The sequence below is a fragment of the Berghia stephanieae genome, chromosome 4 (assembly GCF_034508935.2).
Source record: "Berghia stephanieae isolate SIO BIC M18660-M18661 chromosome 4, UCSD_Bste_1.3, whole genome shotgun sequence".
NCBI classification, from domain to species: Eukaryota; Metazoa; Mollusca; class Gastropoda; order Nudibranchia; family Aeolidiidae; genus Berghia; species Berghia stephanieae.
In genome coordinates, this window is record NC_088363.1 from 33,083,781 (window position 1) to 33,098,114 (window position 14,334).

Here is a 14,334-nt window from a genome sequence, read left to right on the forward strand (position 1 = left end):
TGAATAGTAGGCAGGTCTTTATATAGGTATTTATGATGAAATTCAGTCCTAGACATTTCTTTACGATTTTACAGTTTATGAATCTCCCATCATGGAATTATTTGATAGACCTCAATGACCAGAGTAAACCCTGGCCTTGATACTCATTGACTGTTGTAGCTTTATTTATAGCAGCCACCTGTAAAATCCGACTTTTTTATCGGGTTATTAATTTTGGAATAATTGTATTGAATTACTCTTTGTCTCCACAAAGACACAAACACAGACAAATAATGCCAATTTATATTGTCGATGTGCACCCCTAACCGTGTAAATAACTATAGAGACATCGCTTTTCAGAAAATTGAAAAGAATATATTTTGTTTACTGTGCTAGTGATTGAAAAAACGTGGGTGTAATGTATTTGGATATTAGCTAAAAATAACAATGCCTCATCTGGTGCTTGTAAGTCTAGAATTTTTTACTATCCCATCTTCTTCCTTATACTAGCGCTGAAAATGACCTAAAATATGTAAATGCCGTAAATTTAGTAAAAATCCTTTATAAAAACAATTATAAAACCCAATTTATGAAGTCAGAAATAATTGAATTTTAAATTGGTCACAATTTTCTTAGTTCTTTCTCCCAACCTGACTACTACCCCATCTCTCCCTGTAATGCTTACATTAAACTTCATAAAAAAAAATGTATCACTTACATAGATGGTCACTCTTTGGTCACACAACAGCCAATTGTTAAAAAATGCTTGTTTAAAAGTTGACCAATTATTGTTTTTATTAGTCCTTCAGAGCCATTGGGCCCATGGAGTTAAAATTTATCCCTGTTTACATAGCAAAAAAACAGTTAAAAAGCAATTTCTTGCTATCCTTTCGACAAGCACTAGTCTATTGCAAAGTACTTTCCACCAGATCTAACAGACCCAGCTACCCATTCACTATTAGGTGGACGGAAAAAATAAAAAAATCTTGACTGTCCCGGGATCGATCTTGGTCCTATTACGTGTGAAGCAAGAGTGCTATAACCAATATTGTTGTTAACACACCAGTTTATTTTTGTATTGTTGTCATCCTGTATATGATATTGATGGATGAGGTAATGCATTTTATTCTTCTTCTTATTAATTACCATCAACAAGAACAATGATGATTTTATTGTAACTGACAACTAAAAGTAATGATTTGCATTTATGTTGTCCTTTACACAGGATGAAATATATCATTATTTTAGTTTCATTTTTATTTGTTCTATTTTAAGATTATTTTCCTCGCATTTTTACTAACATTTTATTTAATCCATCCACACATCGTCTGCCCCCCCTTTCCAATCCAAAATGTATATATCTGTCAGGATGTCATTTTCCTCCCTTTTATTTAGTGAAGAAGTCTTATATTAACAAGACATAAAGTGAGTAGAAAAGTGCCAGAAGTCTTATATTAACAAGACATAAAGTGAGTAGAAAAGTGCCAGAAGTCTTATATTAACAAGACATGAAGTGAGTAGAAAAGTGCCAGAAGTCTTATAATAACAATACATGAAGTGAGTAGAAAAGTGCCAGAAGTCTTATATTACCCTTTTTGTTATTGTATGTGTGACAAGTTTGTTTCCTTGACTTTACGTATCCCCCCCTTTAATTTGATATCATTTCGAAGGAGGGAGGGAGGGATTTTAACCACACTTCATTGTGGCCTCCCCACTAATTGATGAAAATTGTAAAGGCTCTCTTCACTACACCAATGTATATTTGTACTTTTATCATTATGTAAATGGTATTAAAGGTTGCGGCAATGCATTTTATACTTTATAATTTAAGATTTTCCAGAAATTCTCTGCCCGTTTCTCCACACAATTAGAGTTATTTCAGGTTTCCTCTTTCTTCTATAGATGGAATGATAATGATGAAATTTAAAATTAACAATCTATAAATTATTCATCTTCAATTATATTTGGGTTTGAAAACATGACAGTGTTAGTAATAAATTGGTTTGAAGTGATCATCATGCATTGATTTTAGCGCCTTTCGCTTCCTAGTCATACATTAGGATGACTCTGCTATCTCTTTTATCCTCCGTGTGAGATCCTTCTACCTTTCACTTTCACATTTTCTGCCGTACATCTTAGAGACAGAAAGTCTTCCAACATGCACTGTAAAATGTAATATACAAAAATGAATATATAACAGCTCAAAAACAAACAAAAAAAACCCCCCAAAAAATAAACAAAATACCAAACACAGAACATTTCAGACTCAAAAAACCTTCTTCAGCCAAAAAACAAAAACATAAATACATTGCTTAAAAACCTGATCTGGTTTTTAAGTAAAGTATTTTCTGTTTTGATTGTTTTTTGTGTGGGCTGAAGAAGGGTTTTTAGCCCAAAACATTCCATGTTTGATATTTTGTTCTTGTTTTTTTTTTTCTTTCAGAGCTGTTATATTCATTTTTGTTTATTACTTTCTACACTCCACAGCTTCTAGCAGCCTAGTATCACTTTGACCAGCTTGCATTGGATTCTTAAAAAGGAAAAGAAAAAAAAAAGGGTTGGGGGGTGAAGTTCTTGAAATGTCCAGTAAAATTCTACTACTGTAACCCTTTTCTTTATTGCCTTTCATCATCTTCTTGGATGATGTCATGATTGTGCCATTTGTACCATATGCTCTTTCTCATCGAAAATAAAATTAAGCCTTCAGAGCCATTGGGCCCATGGAGCCAGAGTTTAACTCTGTTTTTTATAGTGTGAAACGGACAATAACAATTGCTTGCTATCCATTTTCTTCCTTTTTACTGATATAACCTAAATGTGTTGCAAGCGCCGTAAAACCCTTCAGAACAAACAGATAGGGGGATCAGAAAAAAACTCTGGACTGCACCCAGGATCGATCTCAGTCCCTTTGCGTGTGAAGTGAGCTATTGGGGACCTCCTATCGAAAATAAATTACAATCATAACATGGAATAAAAGCTTCAATTTAATTCCCAAAATAGAAATGATCTGATGTGGACATTGTTGTTTCCCCCTTTGAGCATAAATATAATGCAATATCCACTAAATGTGTGTGGAAAGTGTTTTACAAGGGATCCTGACCTCCCATAGTGGGCAGGGAGGTACATACTGTGTCTTCTATCCCCTTATATCTGTTTTCCAACATGCTTTCTGTCTTTGTCTCGGAATGGGATTACTTGGTTTTGTCCTGGCGCTGGCCGGAGCCCTAGCTGGGAGGGAAACAGTCAAATGCATAGTTATTGTTTTAGGAGATGATATTTTTTTCCTTGTAAATCATCTCTCTGTTATGTATTATTATTTTTATTTTGAATGTATAATGTAAGCATTTGAGTGTATTCCTCTTTGTTGGATTTTGTGCTTGTGTCTGGATGAGACTTGTAGGTGATTTCAAACTAAGTACATTGGTGGTATGCTCTTGGAATCTACATCTGATCCCTTTGTTCTCAGTTCCCCTTGTCTTACTTTTTCTTGGGTGCTTTAATTGTAATTCTAGAACTTTTTACTATCCCATTTTCTTCCTTTTTACTGGCGCTGATATAACCTAAATGTGTTGCAAGCGCCGTAAAACCCTTAAAAAAACCAAAAAAAAAAAACAAAAAAAAAACAAGGGATCCCCCTAGCCAACAGCAATACTTAACATGTTGGATGATTCCAAAAATCTGTTAGTTTTACTTAGATAACTCTGTTAAAGCTAGGTACTCATTTTACATCTGAGTACGATGAGAGAATGTGAATAAAGAGCCTTTTGCAAGAACTAGACAATGCACTGCTCAGAGCAGGACTCGAACCCAGGACTCAAGACCACATAGCCAAACAAGTTTGTCAACAAAACGGAATGAAAGGACATAAAGACGAATGGGTGAAAAGAGGATGGTATCTTTTTTATCTCTCATTCCTCTTTATTGTCCCATTTATCCTGTTTTCTGGGTAGGTCCTTTGACCTCCCATGGTGAGCATGAGGTTACTTGCTATGTCTTCTATGCCCTTATATCTGTTTGCAGAGTTGCTTTCTGTCTTTGTCTTGGAATGAGATTGCTTGGTTTTGTCCCGGCCCTTGCCGGAGTCCTCAGCAGAGTGGGAAACAGTCAAATGTTTAGTATTAGTTTTGGTAGATGATTTTTTTCCCCCTTGAAAATCATCTCTCTGTTATGTATTTTGTAATGTATTCTGTTTTGGATATATTCTGTAAACATTTGAGTGTGTTCCTCTAATTGGGATCCTGTGCTAGTGTCCAGATGAGTCTTTTAGGTGATCTAAACTAAGTACACTGATAGTGTGCTCTCGAATCTACATCTGTTCCCTAATAGAACCAGTCCACTCTGTCTTACTTTTTCTTGGTTGCTTTAATTGTAAATCTATATTATTTTTTTGCTATTCCACTTGAAATGACCTGTACTATATGTGTCACAAGTGCCGTAAAACCCTTTAAAACAAACAAAACGTCATCCTGCTTTATTGACCAAGAAAGTAACAAGAAACGTCCACATCACATCGTTTGTCTTCGTGGATCAAATTGAAGCTTTTATTTTCTGGATTATATTCTCAATGAACAAAAATTGTGATCTTCAAAGAGGGCATTTGGTTTTCTACAAGCATGTATATATATATATATATATATATATATATATATATTGAATCGTGTTTGATACAAAATGGTACGAAAAGTGCTCGACATGTAGTAATGGAGCGAATTATTATTTAAAATATTTACCACAATGTTTGGGGCAGTCTACATCGATGTTTCAGGCTTAATTTGCCATCTTCCTGAAGATGGCAAATTAAGCCTGAAACATCGATGTAGACTGCCCCAAACATTGTGGTAAATATTTTAATAATATATATATATATATATATAAATTTCTTAACAGCTTTATTGGTGGCCGGTGACATTTGCATCCATTTCTCATATGTCGTATTAATGTCATGCCTTTATTTTTATTAACTAATCTCATTTTAAGTTTTAGTTTTACATTCTGAGTTTTGAACATTTTCATTTTTTTCCCTGTAATATGCTTTCATTTATCTCCCTGAAACGTACATTTAGTTTTGTTGGAGTTTGTAGAAAGTAAAACATACTCAAAATTTAATGTATTTTATTTTCTTGGAAATAAAACTTATTTTTGCAAATACTAGTTTTTTAAATCACGGTTTCTTTGTTGCATTCTATTGTTACTAAACTGCACCATGATCCACTTCTCCTGACCTCCCATAGTGGGCAGGGAGGCACTTACCGTGTCTTCTATCCCCCTATAATCTGTTTTCCAACTTGGTTTCTGTCTTTGTCTTGGAATGAGATTACTTGGTTTTATCCTGAGAGGGAAACAGTCAAATGTATAGTTTTGGGATATTATATTTTTTCCCTTGTAAATCATCTCTTTTATGCACTATTATGTTTTGTTTACGTATTATATATGATTTGTCTGGGTGGGGATCCTGACCTCCCATAGCGGGCAGGGAGGTACATACTGTGTCTTCTATCCCCATATATCTATTTTCCAACATGCTTTCTGTCTTTGTCTTGGAATGAGATTGCTTGGTTTTTTTCCTGGCCCTGGTCAGGGTCCTGGCTGGGAGGGAAACAGTCAAATGCATAGTTATTGTTTTGGGAGGTGATATTTTTTTCCTTGTAAATCATCTCTCGGTTATGCATTGTATTATGTTTAGTTTACATATTATATTATATGATTTGTAAGCATTTTTTAGTGTGTTCCTCTTAGTTCGGGCCTGTGCTTGTGTCTGGATGAGACTTTTGGGTGATCTCAAACTAAGTACTTTGACGGTGTGCTCTTGGAATCTACACCTGTTCCCTATTTGAACCAATTCCCTTTGTCTCACCTTTTCTTTTGTGCTTTAATTGTAATTCTAGAACTTTTTACTATCCCATTTTCTTCCTTTTTACTGGCGCTTATATGACCTTAATGTGTTGCAAGCGCCGTAAAACCCTTAAAACAAAACAAACATATATGATTTGTAAACATTTTAGTGTATTCCTCTTAGTGGGGACCTGTGCTTGTAAATCTCTCTGTTATGTATTTTTATATTTGTTATTTTGAATGTATAATGTAAGCATTTGAGTGTATTCCTCTTTGTTGGAATTTGTGCTCGTGTCCGGATGAGACTTGTAGGTGATCTCAAACTAAATACATTGGTGGTATGCTCTTGGAATCTACATTTGATCCCTATTTGTTCCTAGTTCCCCTTCGTCTTACTTTTTCTTGGGTGCTTCAATTGTATTTCCAGAACTTTTTACTATCCCATTTTCTTCCTTTTTACTGGCGCTGGCAAGCGCCGTAAAACCCTTAAAAACAAACAACAAATGTGTTGCAAGCGCCGTGTAAAACCCTAAAAAGAACATGATCCACTTCCTTCCCCAATTAATTATTATTTTATACTGAACGGGGGACTTTCCAAAAAAAAAAAAAAGGGGGGGGGGGGGGGTTGTTGGGGTCTTTGACCTCCCACGGTGGGCAGGAGGTCACGCTGTGTCTTATATCTGTTTTCCGACTTGCTTTTGTCTTTGTCTTGGACAGGGGGATTACTAAGTTTTGTCCTAGCGCTGACCTGAGTCCTTGACTGGGAGGGAGCACAACTATTGAGATTTAAAATTGAAATAAGCTGTGGACTAATAAAGGCTCCATCAGTCCAAGGGGGTTCAACTTTCCTCCGTTTCTCAGAAGATTTGAATTCTACCAGTTGCAATATAGGGTGGGGGGGGGGGGGGGGGGGGGGGGGGGGGGGGGGGGAGAGACCATGAAACTGAAGCTTAAGAAATACTGTAGGTAATTAAAGACAGGGTTTTTTGAAACAGTTACATTATAACCTAGGACTAGGAGTATCTATTACGGGATATTAAAAAAAAAAAATAAACTCCCAACATTTACACATGAGATTTTTTTTCTCCTTTTTGCCAAATGATCCCAGTAAGGGGTCTTGGCAAAACTAAAATATATTCTACTAGAAAAGGTAAAACTAAAACAAATATAAAGGGATGAAAAGAGATAGCGAGAGTAAATCTCTCCAGCCATCGAGGGGAATGGAAGGGGAAGTTATTAATACATATCTCCAACTCAGAAATGTTTTCTACTTGTTTTTACGGATTTTACGGCGTTAGCAACACTTGTACTTGTAGGTCATGTCAGCGCCAGCAAAAAAGGGAGATAATACCTGGAAAAGTTGTAGATCTTAAGTCAAATGTAACCAAAGACAAAGTCAAAGGGGGAACAAGTTCAAATTGAGAACAGAGGAATCCACTCACTAAGCAAAGTAAAATATTTTACAGTCATATATATATTAATTGCAGGTTTATATTGCGACAAAAAACAAACAAACCCACAACAAAACTTTAAATCATTTATTACAAAATAAAATAACATTTTTATAAATATTAAGTATAAAATCTCAAAATTCGACTTCCACTCATTCATATCACATCCAATAATGCCAAACTATGTTTTGAATGGTTGTAAAATACATGACAATAACACGCACATGTTTGGAAAAATTACATAAAATAATAATTTCTTTACAGTAAAACAGGAAATAATTACATTAAAAAGCTTTCATTAAAATATAATAATAATAATAAAAGTGACAAAATCATTTTAAAAAGTTGATTTTAATAAAGGAAACATTTTTATTTTTACTGAACTTTTTCAGTAGCACAGTGGCAGACATGCCGATTTAATGTGTATTGAATCCCTTGCTTGTCAGCAAATGTTAAAGGCCTTTAAAAGCCTATGGAAATCTTTTAAAAATCGAAAAATCAGCAATGCTGTTAATCTATTTCCTTCTCTCATTTTTATCAGCTGTTAATGGGCTATAAATTTCTTTCAACTCATAAATTTTACAAATATTTTTGTTCATAGTAAAAGGCTTTTTTTTTTTTGGTCCTCACATCTGGGATTTGCTTTTCAGAGAAATTAAGATAATCTCTAAAATATGAAAGGTTTAGTAATAAAAATGCAATGGTTTTGTACTATGCTTGTGCGTGTTCACATGTTTGTCAGCACATGTTTGAGTGTGCATATGTTTGTGTGTGTGTTTTGGTTTATTTTTTTTTATAAGGGTTTTACGGCGCTTGCAACACATTTAGGTCATATCAGCGTCAGTAAAAAGGAAGAAAAGGGGATAGTAAAAAGTTCTAGAATTACAATTAAAGCACACAAGAAAAGGTAAGACAAAGGGGAATTGGTTCAAATAGGATGTAGATTCCAAGATACACTATCAGAGTATTTAGTTTGAGATCACCTAAAAGTCTCATCCAGACACCAGCACAAGATCCCACTAAGAGGAATACCCTCGAATGGTTACAAATCATATGTTAAAAATAAAAAATACAATACATAACAGAGAGATGATTTACAAGGAAAAAAAATATAGTCTCCCAAAACTATATACATTCGACTGTTTCCCTCCCAGCCAAGGTCTCTGGCCAGGGTCAGGACAAAACCAAGGAATATCATTCCAAGACAAAGACAGAAAGCAATTGAAAAACAGGTCCTACATTGGGATAGAAGACACAGCAAGTACCTCCCTGCCCACTATGGGAGGTCGGGACCCCACTCATTAGGTTATTTCAGCGCCAGTAAAGTAGAAGAAAATGGGATAGTAAAAAAATTCTAGATTCACAATTAAAAACACACAATAAAAGATAAAGGGGAATGGTACAAATAGGGAACGTATGTAAATTCCAAGAGCATAACATCATTGTGCATAGTTTGAGATCACCTAAAAGTCTCATCCAGTAACATGCACAGATCCCACTGAGGACAAACCCATTCAAATACTAACATTTTACATTTAAAACAACATATATAACGATGCATAACATCATTTCCCCACTCTAACAATACATTTGTTTCCCTCCCAGCCAGGGTAGCCGGCCAGGGCCAGAACAAATCCAAGCAATCTCATTCCAAAACAAAGATAGAAAGCATGGCGGAAAACAGATATAGGGGGATAGAAGACATAGTAAGCGGCCTCCCTGCCCCGGTGTGTGTGTGTGTGCATGACTGCATGAATGTAGGAATGTTAAGGCGTACTAGGTACAGTGATATAATATAAATATATTATCAACTATCATCACCAACCTATACTTATATAAATTATTTATATAAAACAGTGGAAGAGTTTTGATTCACTGAAATAAATAACAAAATAATTATAATGACTGAATCATCAATTAAACTGTATCATAACATTTTGTCTGGGTCATACAAAAACATAAATATAATACTCTGTTTACCAGAACTAGAAACATAAAAGTGTTTGTTTTTTAAATTATTTTTTAAAGAGTTTTACATTGCTTGCGACACGTTACGGTCATATCAGCAGCAGTAATAAGGAAGAAAATGGGATAGTCAAAAATGTCTAATTTATAATTAAAAGCACTTTTTAAAAATAAGTAAGACAAAGGGGACTAGTTCAAAGTTCAAATAGGGAACCGAAGAAGTAAAATCCAAGACCAAACTGTCATTGTACTTAGTTTGAGATCACCTAAAAGTCTCATCCAGACACAAGTACAGGAGTAACACAAGAGGAATACACTCAAATGTTTACGAAACATGATCAAAACAAAAAGTAACAGTACACAACAGAAAGATGATTTAGAACGTAAAAGATATCTCCTAAAATTAATGCTACGCATTTGACTGTTTCCCCCCTGGCCAAGGATTCCAGCCAGGGCCAGGACAAAACCAACTAATCTCATTACAAGACAAAGACAGGAAACAAAATGGTAAAGGAAATACATGGGGGGGATAGATGTCACAACATCGGTGATCTCCCTGCCCACCATCGGTGATCTCCCTGCCCACCATCGGTGATCTCCCTGCCCACCATCGGAGGTCCAAAGGCTCCACTTAGACATAAACAAAAGTGTCTTCATATTAAAAAAAACATCATACAATATTTCTATTTTACAATTTTCTTGAATGGGTGAAATTGATTATCGAATGTGATCTTTTACACAGCACAATACTCTAAATGTAGACACAAAGTGCTTTACAAAGGGTCCCAAGCCAGCATTTACACTCAACATGTAGAACACGACATGACGCCTGTAAGGCACTACTATTGCATTTTTTTAAATGCATACAACACTGTTAACTGCCAAGTACTTATTTTACACATGAGTATGGTGAGAAAATGTGAGAAAAGAGCCTTTTCCAAGGACTCGATCTTTGCACTGCCAACCTGGGACCTACAGGTGTAAAGCCGAGTGTCAAACCACTTGACCACGAAGCATAACAAAATATATATATATATACATATATATATATACAACATATTCAGTTCACATTTTTCCTGGATGGATGAAAATGAATGAAAAGAAAACAGCATGATTACATGACTATGGAGACCAATGATTCCTTGAACACAAAGGCTTCATCACAATTGCCTTTCGAGAAAAAAAAAATGATTTCAATTTCAAACATTTGTAAAACAACAGTTCATTTTAATTCAATTACATCCCTTGCATCATTATTCTTGAATTGAAATACCGGTATTTGAATAACATGTGAGCAGTTAGATTAATTTCTAAAAAATATTTCATTAATTAAAAACACAAATTTCACCTTACTAGACTTTACCTTGGACAGTAAATCTATTAATAAAAGAATGCCCCCGCCCCCCCCCCCCCCCCCCCCCCCCACGCCCTAACAAAATTAATTTTAAAATTTTGGAGGTATAATAAGGGTAGAAAATGATTGAAAAATTCACCATAAATTAATAACACATAGTTGTGTGAAATTTCTAATTGTGAAAAGTTAGTCATATCAGAACAACAAAAAAAATGACTCACATAATCTCTTTTTGATAAATCTTTTTTTTTAGTAGTGATAAAAAGTAAACGTTGATACTTTTTGAGTACGGGGGTGACTTCATTATGCTAACTTCTGTCAAGTATGAGAAAATATGTAAAACAATAGGCTGAATAAACCAACAATTTTTTAACAAACAAAAATGAATATAACGCTTCCACCGAATATTTCTCTCCCATCGATCTGAGTTTTTAGCAATGTATTTACATGTTTTTATTGTTTTTTTTTTAGTTGTCGGCTGAAGAAGGGTTTCGAGTCTGAATTGTTCAGTGTTTGGTATTTTGTTCTTTTTTTTTTAAAAGCTGTTATATTCATTTTTGTTTAGTACTTTTTACAGTTCACAGCTTTTAGCAGCTTCAACAATTTTGTAATAAGTAAACCAAAATTCCACACAAAAAAAAAAAACAACCCTTGCACTCATCTCAGTTGCATGTTTTTCGAAGTGCACTTATTTGCATGTCTGGTAACCCCATTCATCATGGTTGCCGTCTTAAGAAAAAAGACTGTATGTTTACTTTGTAATAAGAGGCCACATACTGTTTCTTTCCTTAAGACGGCAGATGGGCTCATTGTTATAATGGAATTCTTAAAAAATGACACAAAATATTGTCTATTACAACAATGTTAAAGCAGGCCAATAAGTGGGTTCAGATGCCAGCCCTGCATATATGTAAATGTCAATGTTTTTCTTTGCATTTCCATCTCCTCTACTTTTACTATCACATTTTTTCTTGCATACCTCTCATTCTCACATTCCTTTTTTTCAATCCTCTTTGCATTGATATTACTATTACTATCACATCGCTCCTTGCATTCCTCGCACTCTCACCGCATTTCCCAATCACTTACACTTTACACCAACAAAATTGCTATGGAATTGATTATATATACACAACAGTTCATATGAATATGAATTCAAGTGACTAAAAAAAATATACAAAAACTCTTAGGAATATTACTTGATGTGATGTCATATGAAGAGGAAAATTCATCTAAAACAAGACTTGATTTTGTGAGCTGTAACAAGTAAGAAACAAAAATGAATATAACAACTTCAAAAAACAACAAAATACCAAACATGGAACATTTCAGGCTCAAAGCCCTTTTTTAGACAACAAAAAAAAAAAATAAACCCAATAAAAATATAAATACATGACATAAAAAAGAGAGAGCCAGAAAAGAAATATTTAGCAAGTCCTTTCTGAAGTGATACGATGTTGGAATATGAACAAAAAGAAGCAAACACCTGGTTTTTAAGAAATGTATCTATGATTATATTGCTTTTTTTGTTGCTCTTGATTGAAGAAGGGTTTTGAGCCTGAAACGTTCTGTATTAGGTATTTTTTTTGTTTTATGAAGCTATTATATTCCTTGTTTATATTATTACTAATGTTTACAGTCCACAGCTTCTAGCAGCTTAGTATCACTTTGAGATATATTAAGTGATATAAGATAGGTCCAGCTCTGATAATATGGAAATTGATGCCTCACACGTGTAAAGATACAGATTAATAAAGGAATGGAATTTCTTGAGGCTTATATCCATTTCCTTTTCATGAAAATGTCACGATCCTCTCAATGTCTCTCCTGTCTTAATGCCATTTCACCTTGATGCCCGATATTTTAATGTGACAATTATTTAATTGTATAATTTAAAAAAAAAATGAAAGTTATAGTCCCACTTTTGCAAACAACGTGAGAATTGCCCTATTTGTGATTAGAGTGGTAGTCTACTTTACTTCAAAGTATTTTCTGCCATATTTAACAGATCCAGCCACCCAATCAATGCCATGTGGTCAGCGGGGATAAGAAGAAATCTCGACTGCACCCACTGTCGATATGTGTGTTCTTTCATTTGTGAAGTGAATAATATTGATGATATATATATATATTATATAATATATATATATATATATATATATATATATATTATATATATATATATATATCATCAATATTATTCACTTCAAATGAAAACATATCGACAGTGGTATATATATATATATATATATTATATATTTATATAATATTATTTATATATATATCTGTATCAAGATTCTAAATTCAGACTTCAAATGAAAATGAGATGACATGGAAATATTGGACACCGGTAAAATTTAAGTCAAAATGAGAGAGAAATTTTACTGAGAATGCGCTCCAATTTTAGAGTGGTGATTAAGAGGTTGGGAGTCTTTAGTTCACCTCGTAGAACAAAATTAATCTCGGTTCTAGATAGATGGCCAGTTTCTCTACACTATGAGTTTAATTGTTCACCAATAGAGCAAACCAGCCCTTTGAGCTTGAATCATTTGTGGACCCCAAAGTATATTGACAAACAAGAGATCACTACGGGACGAAGTGACCAAGGGTTTTGCTATTGCACGGTAACCCAAGGGGTGATAAATTAAGGGAGCAGACATGGTTAAAAGATAGAAATTTGAAAAAAGTGTGAATGAATCAGTACCAGGCAAAGCATAAATTTTTAAAAATCATCCTAATTTGCCTAGTGATTTTTTGTTTTTATACACACTTTTTAAGATTTCTAACCTTATTGGTATCAGGATCAAGACTTTTTTCAAGAACTAACAATTGGGCAAGATTTTTAACCCCATGATTCATTCACTTTGACAATTGAATTATTCCTGCTGACATTTAAGGTTTGATGAATTATCTATATCTATGTTCCGTTACAGTTTGCCTAGGCAACATTGTAGGTAGTAAAATTGGCCTACATCCAACGTGTACTTATTTGCAGGTCTGATAACCCAAATTGTTATGGGCCCATTTTTGTAATGGAAATATTCTCAAATCAACGCAAAATATTGTTCATTACATCAATGTCAAATAGAGCCCACAATTGTGTTCGGTTATCTGACCTGCTCATATGTGCACATCTCCCACAGGCCAATGAGTGTGCATAAAATACGGTATGGATTAAATATTTACACATGAATTTGATGGAATGTTGAAATGGGAAATTGATCCAGGCATGCTGCACCGTATAACATTTATGACATTGTTTCTGTACGAGTACACTGTGATCACAAATACTGTAATGTTTGTATATTTCCAGTCATCAGTGTGACAAAGGGATAAAGACGGCTGTTCTATCCCATTGATGTTGTAAACAAACAGGGAATGGAAGAAGAGGGGCGACATTGTAAAACCCTGGTCTAGTTGTATCAAAAAACAAATTCAGTTTTTACTCATTGTAACACAACGTAATACATTGGTTATGGAAAGTATCCTTAATGACAACGAAATTAATATGGTCCGGCAATTTAAAATGTTTCAGGCTTAAATCCCTCTTCAACAATGTTCACTTTTATATTGTTTGTTTGTGTAAAGTAAACAAAAAAAAAAAAAACAACAATGTTCACTTTTATATTGTTTGTTTGTGTAAAGTAAACAAAAAAAAAAAAAAGGTAAACAATTTGTTTAATTTTTGCATTTGTTTCTCACAACTAGTATTCCTTCACAGCAATAAAGCCAAGATTATATCCCAGTTTCTAT